The 8,703-nt window shown below is 43.4% G+C and overlaps 1 long non-coding RNA gene across 1 annotated transcript; it reads left to right on the forward strand.

Moving 5' to 3' along the window:
• Positions 1 to 1,971: 1,971 nt before the first annotated feature.
• On the forward strand, positions 1,972 to 5,346 carry LOC125543868. The gene is made up of 3 exons (XR_007298945.1): positions 1,972 to 3,872; positions 4,292 to 4,897; positions 5,029 to 5,346. It is a non-coding gene; the product is annotated as an uncharacterized LOC125543868 (long non-coding RNA).
• The last annotated feature ends 3,357 nt before the right edge of the window (positions 5,347 to 8,703 follow it).

Genomic DNA, 8,703 nt, shown 5'->3' on the forward strand with positions numbered 1-8,703 from the left:
CCATGTGAAAAAATGTTTAAAATGATGTTTGCTTATATTTTGCTAAATGCCATGTTAAAATGCTTTCTTTCATAACTTAATAACCATAGCTCCATTTTAATAAACTTGATATGTAAATGGGGTAGAAAAATGTCTAGTTCAACATGGTGGCCTTACTGAAGTTGAAGTTTGTTCCATGTTGGAACATGGATATGTTGGGATATCACAATATATCTTATTTACTTTAATGCATCTACGTACTTGGTAAAGGGTGGAAGGCTCGGCCTTATGCCTGCTGTTTTGTTCCACTCTTGCTGCCCTAGTTTCCATCATACTGGTGTTATCTTCCTTGATTTTGCGTTCCTTACACGGTTGGGTGTTATGAGAACCCCTTGACTGTTCGCTTTGAATAAAACTCCTCCAGCAAGGCCCATCCTTGGTTTTACCATTTGCCTCACCACCACCTACTTTTCCCTTAGGAGTCGCGCTCCCGAGGGTCATCTTTATTTTAACCCCCCCGGGCCAGTGCTTGTCTAAGTGTTGGTCCGTACCTGTCAGCCGCCGGTGGCCACCAGGGGCAACTCTGGATTGGTCTATCGGAATCTTGGACAATCCGGTGTTGCCCTGAGAACGAGATATGTGCAGCTCCTATCGGGATGTCGGCGCATCGGGCGGTCTTGCTGGTCTTGTTTTACCATTGTCGAAATGTCTTGTAACCGGGATTCCGAGATTGATCGGGTCTTCCTGGGAGAAGGAATATCCTTCGTTGACCATGAGAGATTGTGATGGGCTAAGTTGGGACACCCCTGTAGGGTTTACTTTAATGCATCTATATACTTGGTAAGGGTGGAAGGCTCGGCCTTTTGCCTGGTGTTTTGTTTCACTCTTGCCGCCCTAGTTTCCGTCATACCGGTGTTATGTTCCTTGATTTTGCGTTCCTAACGCGGTTGGGTGTTATGGGAAGCCCTTGACAGTTCGCTTTGAATAAAACTCCTCCAGCAAGGCCCAACCTCGGTTTTACATTTGCCTAACAACCTAAGCCTTTTTCCTTTGGGTTTCCGGAGCCTGAGGGTCGTCTTTATTTTAACCCCCACCCCCCCAGGCCAGTGCTCCTCTAAGTGTTGGTCCAAACTAGAGCCCCTTGTAGCGCCACCTTGGGGAAACTTGAGGGTTGATTTTAGTTGTACGGACTGCTCATCCGATGTGCCCTGAGAGCGAGATATATGCAGCTCCTAACGGAATTTGTCGGCACATTCGGGTGGCTTTGCTGGTCTTGTTTTGCCATTGTCGAAATGTCTTGTAACCGGGGTTCCGAGTCTGATCGGGTCTTCCTGGGAGAAGGAATATTCTTCATTGACCGTGAGAGCTTGTGATGGGCTAAGTTGGGACACCCCTGTAGGGTTTGAACATTCGAAAGCCATGCATGCGGTTATGTGGCAGATGGGAATTTGTTAATGTCCGGTTGTAGAGAACTTGACACTTAACTTAATTAAAATGCATCAACCGCGTGTGTAGCCATGATGTTCTCTTTTCGGCGGAGTTCGGGAAATGAACACGGCCTAGTGTTATGCTTGAACGTAAGTAGTTTCAGGATCATTTCTTGATCACTTCTAACTTCTCGACCGTTGAGTTGCTTCTCTTCTCGGTTTCTTTTGCGTATGACAGCCACCATATCTCTACTTCTAATGAAGGAGTTCGTATGTTGTTCGTTCGTTCGTTCGCTTGCTCCCCCTCCCATCTCGATCTCCCCATCCACCGATCCACCCCTCCCACCGATTTTTATTGCTACTGATTTTTTAGGTTGCTCTCGGTTTTTTTACAATGAAATGAACCGGCAGCCATCCATGTATTCCATATATATATATGAAGTAAATCAGCAGTCAATCAACCAACGAAGTAAATCGGCAGCCATTCAACCAATCAGCCATATATCCATATATAACATGTATTCCATGTATAACACAAATCATATGACAATTTAGGATTAAGCGGTAGTGTTTCCATGTAGAGCCGAAATCTTCCACATTTAGCCAAAAAAACATAGGAGGGCCAGGCGAGCCAGAGTTTGCCATCGGAGCAAAAATCAAAGGAGGAAAAAAACAAACGTGGCCTCCCTTTCCTCCGCAATCGGATCCCTGCCAGCATGGCCATGCCGCCGCGGCCTGCAGAGTCCGCCCGGATGGAGGAAACGCTTGGGGCGAGGGAGAGGTCTAGGCGTCGTCCCGGTGCTCGTCTCCCTCTGGTGTCCGGTGTTGTCTGCTGGCTGCTGCTGCTGTGTGCGCGGGAGATTGGGAGGAGGCTTCAGATGGGATGGAAGAATTTTATACTGATTAACTATCTTCTGTGGGAAGCTTCAGCTGTTGATTTCAGCAGAAGATGTGTGGTGTGCTGCTGCTATTTCGGCGACAACGCTAACACAGAGATTGGTACTTTGGTGTGTTCCTTGGATGGACGACCGGTCAAGGTCAGATGATCAATTCACTTCTTGGCTGCCGCTGCCAAGTTTACTATTATGAATCTAATCCCTCCTATTATTCTCTTGTTGTTACAAATCTTCTCACTTCACAATGTTTTGGCGTGACATGCTTTGGGCGGCTTGCTTTCACACATGGAACAAACTGATTATATTTATTTCAGGTACAAAGATTATTTGCAGGAGTACAAAGAGAAATATATAGTCTACCCTTACTTGAATAGTCAGATAGATAAAACACAGTATTGTTACACTGAATTTTCCTTTTAAAGTTCCCCTTTGTATTCTGTTTATTTCTTAAGTCCATGTCATGTTATCTCCTATAATTGGCCTGCTTGTTACGCAATTTTGAAGCTAAAGGTTCATGCGGATTTCAATGTTGCTAAAGAAAGATACAACGATCGGTGCTACATTGTTGAAAGACTCAAAGACATGTATCATGAGTCAGACACAGTAATTAAGTTTTCTACATGCCTTTTCCTTACTGACTAAACCTGAGTACATGATTATTTTCAATTTTCTCAGAGGAGCGGTAGCGAAGGGAACACACAACAATTGTTGTCATATGCACCACGAGCACGGTGGGTGGTAGATTACGCGGACACTGGGCGTCGTCTTGCTTCTTTTGTTCTGCTTATTAATTAATTCTCTATCTATTTATGATGATGCAATTTTGGGTTGTGTGTGCTGCTGCTGCTTACACATAACAAATAATATTGATATGAATTTTTCTTCTTCAGTTGCTAATGCACTGATATGTTATTGTTCATGCACATGTACTTAGCACCCACATTTCCATGTCTCCTTCAATTTGTTGCAGATTTCTTCCAAGTATAGTGAGCTACTTTATTAATGTGAACTTTTACTTCTTGCAGTTGCTAATGTATTGATATTTTTTTGTTCATGCTCATGTGTTGTAGCTCCCACATCTTTCTCTGTCTCCTTCAATTTGTTGTTCATGCTCATGTGATGTAGACTACACACGGCATGCCGGTGCAGGAGGTGGCGTTGCGATGTGTTGGATCTGATCTTTTTTTCTCCTGCTATACGGTTGCTTTGAGTGGTGATGCCAGGAATGAGGAGCGGACACCTACGTCATGTGTCACCAGTGGAGGAAGGAAGGCAAGAAGAAGCTCTCCAACACCAACTTCACATTGTTCCGTAGTTTGATTCGTTATATTTCCCCCGAGTTCCATGTTCCCCCCTTTTCCATTCCATGCATGCGTTGTGTTGTGTGTGGTAAAGTAATTTCAAGAAGAATCGTCGTGCGCTATTATTTACGTGTGTTGCTATATTTGCCGGTGAATTTGCAGGACATTTAAATGCGTTAGTTAACTAGGGCGTTTGTGTTGATCTAGGACATCTGGACGTAGCTGTTCTACTCCTTATTTAGCCAGAAGAATTCCTAGCTGGGACGAAGGTGAGCCATCTTAAGTCTAGCTTTTGCATGTTCTCCAATTGTTGGAGCTTCCCAAATTGTAGACTCTCTATTGCCTTGCAGTTTGTACTCCACTACCGCTTACTTATATGAATATTTCACTTTAAAGTTCTCACTAAGTTGGTATGCTAGACACGCAAAAGTGGCCCCTTTCAAATTGTCATAAACTATTTGATTAGTGCATAATTAATTGCAAGTGAATTATATAATAATCCATTTTATGTACTTACAAGTTCAAACAATAACCCCAATTTGTCATGTAGTAAATTAGTTGTACTATATGTACTTCATTTCTTATATGTAGCTAGCTTGCTAGGTTTAAATAAGGACAACGTTTTGTTAATTTTCTTGAGCTTTGAAACTCTAGATTTATTTGATGGAGTATCTTGCAAATAAGTTAGGATTGGGAGGCAAATATAGAAGATCAAGAAGAATTTGACCCAAAAGAGCCAGCAATATAGAAGACAAGGGAGGGGGGTCATGAAAAGAGGTCCTCACCTTGGGTGTCGTCCCTCCTACCCACATCCGGACAGAGAGCGGTGAACCCTGCTGCATCGACCAGTCGGATCCGACTAATTCCATGTCAGACTAGCGGATGCACTGGCTTGGTGTCAATGCGGTGGTGCGAGAGATTGTCGGGCAGATAAAGGGGCCGGCAACACCGTGGCAGGAGAGGAGGATGCAGGTGACGTTGTCGAGGGACTTGTGGAGAAAGGGGACACGATAGACGACAGGGATAGGAGATGCTAGCCGACGCCATGGAGGGAAGAGGAGGATGAGGTGGACGGGCTCCTGTAGTGGTGTGGAGAGGAGGAGCATCGATGATGTGGCGGGGAGAGGAGGGGCCGGCTGCGGCAGGGAGAGGAGTAACTGGCGCACGCCGTGCAGGGGTGAAACGATTACGTGGACTGAAGGGGAGGCACGATGATGGATATGGCTGTGAGTGGAGACAGTGAGAGGACTACCCTGACCTTTGGCCGCTGTGCGGTGAGGATAAGGTTGTGTAGGTAAAAAAATAGTTTTTCTTGTAAATAAATACAGTTGTTTTAGTCTTAGTTTCATTTTTATATTTAAACATTCAAAATCATTAGTATCAATGTGTTTCTAATAACTTTTCTTGCTCAATCCATGATGTTAGATTCAACACGAGATCTAAAGTTCCGCGTGAAGCCAAACATTCAGTTGTTGACAACATTGTTTGATAGTTGTCCAGGTAGACAATAACATCTCATCGTGCGACCTGGCAAGTAACGTCTCTTGTCATTGTTGTCATGGTTTACGGTTTTTAATTGCTACCGCTTGTAAATTTATCTTCCATATGCAAATTAGACCCTATCCATGGTTCGATATATCTTGTACATCATCGAAAAACATGCAAGCATGTATATATTTTAGACCCTATCCATACATCAGCCAAAGGTTAAAACTCCAAGGAATTTACTGATTACAATGATTTGTGAGGGAATTCAACGACACACTTCCAATTAGCGCAACCTGACTAGAATTCCAATATATCTAGATGTCAACGTGTATTTTCGGCTGGTATTTCAATGATCATAGATGGGTAAATTTATATACTTCACTACCATAACATTAAAGATACAAGCATTTATTTTCTGTTATCACTATATTTAATATAATAGTAATTTAGGAAATTGCAGGGATGTGTCTGCCTCCAGCAAAACGTGACAATGGTTCCAGCAAAATGCCATGCTGGTTGCAGCGTTGCATTGATCTTGCAGCAAACATGGGCTCCCGTTCCAGCAAAACAAAACGCCGGTTCCAGCAAATCGTAACGCCGATTGCAACATTGTCGTGGTGTCCCCACCGTTCTCCACTGTCGCACCACCGCGGCTCATGGTAGCTCTTCCGAATGCTGGTTGTGGTTCCAGCACTTTGTGCGGTCGGTTGCAACATTAATTGGCTCGCTGTCCGTCGTTCAACTCCATCGACGTGTCGCTCGTCGCGCCATGGCTGTGTGTCGTTGCAGCTCCACCCCACCCCTTACGAAGCTCTGGGTGGTTGCAGATTTCGTCGGCTGTGGTTTGCATGCCGCGTGGAGGGAGGAGGTGTGGATCTCGCCGGCGCGCGCTCCGTATCATATCTCCGTCCACCTCTGGTATCAGCTCGCCGGCGCATAGTCGAGGGGAGCCGCGGGGCGCGCTCGGACGACTGGGGAGCAGATGGGGAGCAAGAGAGCGGAAGAGGAAGGCAACCATAGCGAAGGGATAAGGTGGGGTCACAGTCTGTTCTAGCCACATGATGACTCCCGATCGAACGTCCCGCGCATGACCGGCCCAATGTTCGGCCGACGCACCGGGTATAAATGTTTTTGATTGTATACTCTCGTGGAATGGCAAAGAATTGGTGCATCTGATTTGTACGGTGAGTATTCACTGTTGCACATTTTAAGACCTTCAACATGAATAATATTCTTGTTAACTACATATATTTCTTGTGCAGGATGATTATGAGTTGATGAAGTAGTTTTTATTATACTTTCTCAAATATTGTGCGAATGAATCTAAAGACAATATTCCTAGATATTGTGCGAGAACAACTTAGGGCATCAAGTAGTGCTTAATTCGTAACAGATTCTTAGTTGGATCATCACTCTCTATGTATACAAAGTCAAATTACCTTTTTATCAACTTATATTGCAAGTAAAGTGGATTTCAATTTTTACCCGATTGTTACTGCTATCTTTTCTATACAAGTGAAATTTAGCATGATTTATGTTATATATATAACTCAAACATAATATTTTAAAAGCCCGTGGCAACTCACGGGCATTCTACTAGTATGCTTAGTGCTTGTTGCAGCTCCACCTCACTACCATTTCCTTCCCATAAGCTTAAATAGTCTTGATCTCGCGAGTGTGAGATTGCTGAGTCCTCGTGACTCATAGATACTTCCAAACAGTTGCAGATGCCGATGATACAAGTGTAGGTGGCGCAACCCAGCTCAAGTGGGAGCTCGATGAAGATCTTGGTCGTTGTTTTGTATTGTTTCCATTTGATCAGTAGTGGAGCCCAGTTGGGACGATCGGGGATCTAGCATTTGGGGTTGGCTTCCTTTATTTTGGTTCCGTAGTCGGACCTTTGAGTGTATTTGTATGATGTATGAATTATTTATGTATTGTGTGAAGTGTAAATTGTAAGCCAACTCTTTATCCCTTTCTTATTCAGTACATGGGATTGTGTGAAGATTACCCCTCTTGCGAGAAAGCCACAATGCGGTTATGCCTCTAAGTCGTGCCTCGACACGTGGGAGATATAGCCTCATCGTGGGTGTTTCAAGTTGGTAATCAGACCCATCCCCGACTTAGGAGCTCCTGCTTGATCGAATCGCTGACGTAGTTGAGTCTAGAACAAAATGTTTTGACCCTTCTCTCCTCAAATTTCACGATTTTTTTTAGGATCACGCGGGTATCTTGGAATCGTTCCGATAGTCTTGTGACGAGAACATTGTTCTTGGTGCCTCCTGACATTTAGGGGCTGTGGCAGTGTCCTGGGGAGTTGAGCTCCGAGGTGTTGTCGTCACAATTTTATCGTTGCAATTCTGGAATACCTGTGTTTCGCCGACATAAAAAATCTCTTTTATGCAGTTGTCGGTGAGATAACCTCAACGCCACCCAGTACTGGGGCGGGAGTTTGGGAGTATTTCCATAACTAGTATAACAGATGCTTTTCGGAGGTTAAGGTACCCGATTTCTGAAGGTTTCTTGGTTATGTGTTGAAGGATGGATACAACTGGATGTAAGAATTGTTAGTTTGGGTGAGATATTATGCTTCCCCTATATCCCCAACACATGATTTCATAACTAGAAAGTTTCGGGAGTTTATAAGTGGGAATTCAAGTATCACGTAGGATATCCTTCCAACAGACACATGATAAGATATGGGATCTATCATATGTTTGTTTCCGGCTTATTTTGCAAGCCAATCCTTTGTTTTGTTTTGAGTTGTGGTATTCAAGTTGCTTCAATGTCAAGTGTTGATTCCATACCTTCGCTAAGTGGTGTTCTCATATTACTATGTGAATACTAATCCTTCATGATAATCGAGATTGTCATGTCAATCCTTTTCAACCGGCGTGTTTCTCTACAAGTGGATCCGATCATTTTCAACATCTGCAAGATCAACTCAAAGTCTTCTCAACGTTATTTGTTTCAACCGTCCCAAGTTGCCTTTTTTTCCCACCCTCCCACCCTTTTTCTTCAAGGACTCTGATTTCTTAATCAAGTATCCTTTTATTGATGGGAAGTCTCTCCATTATTTTCCGTCAATGTTCTTATCTGGTGATTCTCAAGAAGATACTAACGGAGCTTCAAGTTTATCATTCTTCGTTCTCTTTTCTTCTCCGATGGATTCAATTCAAGCTTTGTCGATCATATCCTTTTCTTGTTTCATATGTTTTCTCATGCCGATGCACCTCTTCATCGTTAATCTCTCTCTATTCATATCCGAAGTGCTGAAGATATCTTAGGAGATTCGTGTTTTCATTCCTAAATCCTTCAAGCTATCTCGAGGTTATTATCTCATTCAAGTCATTTAATTCAACCGGCGCAATCTCTCTTTTTAATCGTTCGAAGGTGTTTCTCTTGAGTGGGCCCTAACCCATAGGTCTTTTCCCAGGATCTTACCTGACTCTTCTATTTTCCTCGGAGTTACTCTCAAATTCTTCTCCAAGTTTGACGTAAGAATAAATTATCATCAGTCATATGTATTTCTGCAAGATCTTCAAAATTCTTTTCATCGTTGGTTCAACCTTTCCAATTTTCATTCTGGAGTGCCTCAATAATTCATGGTGG

This window comes from Triticum urartu, chromosome 3, assembly GCF_003073215.2.
Source record: "Triticum urartu cultivar G1812 chromosome 3, Tu2.1, whole genome shotgun sequence".
In the NCBI taxonomy this organism is placed as follows: Eukaryota; Viridiplantae; Streptophyta; class Magnoliopsida; order Poales; family Poaceae; genus Triticum; species Triticum urartu.